Here is a 308-nt window from a genome sequence, read left to right as displayed (position 1 = left end):
TTCCTGGTTCATGGCCCACAGTGGTGTGGCTGCATGCTGATAGGTAGCCCCTTTCCCAGCTATTAGCTCTACTTAGAGCCCCGTGGAAAGGCTCTCATCAGCTGCTCTCTCTAGTTGTGCAGGTGAGTATCCTGTAATGTGGGGAGGGCTGGAAAAGGCAGGCCCACAGTGGTGTGGCTGCATGCTGATAGGTAGCCCCTTTCCCAGCTATTAGCTCTACTTAGAGCCCCGTGGAAAGGCTCTCATCAGCTGCTCTCTCTAGTTGTGCAGGTGAGTATCCTGTAATGTGGGGAGGGCTGGAAAAGGCA

The 308-nt window shown here is 54.2% G+C and overlaps 1 protein-coding gene across 1 annotated transcript in view; it reads right to left on the bottom strand.

Moving 5' to 3' along the window:
• The window catches only part of PPL (periplakin), a gene marked incomplete at its 5' end in the record, with an annotated part of 10,523 nt that overhangs the window by 4,900 nt on the left and 5,315 nt on the right, over positions 1–308 (bottom strand). The gene's annotated exons all lie outside the window — the stretch shown is intronic.

The sequence above is a fragment of the Nestor notabilis genome, unplaced genomic scaffold, assembly GCF_000696875.1.
Source record: "Nestor notabilis isolate BGI_N333 unplaced genomic scaffold, ASM69687v1 scaffold1916, whole genome shotgun sequence".
Classification (NCBI taxonomy): domain Eukaryota; kingdom Metazoa; phylum Chordata; class Aves; order Psittaciformes; family Psittacidae; genus Nestor; species Nestor notabilis.
This window is presented reverse-complemented; position numbering and strand designations above follow the sequence as displayed.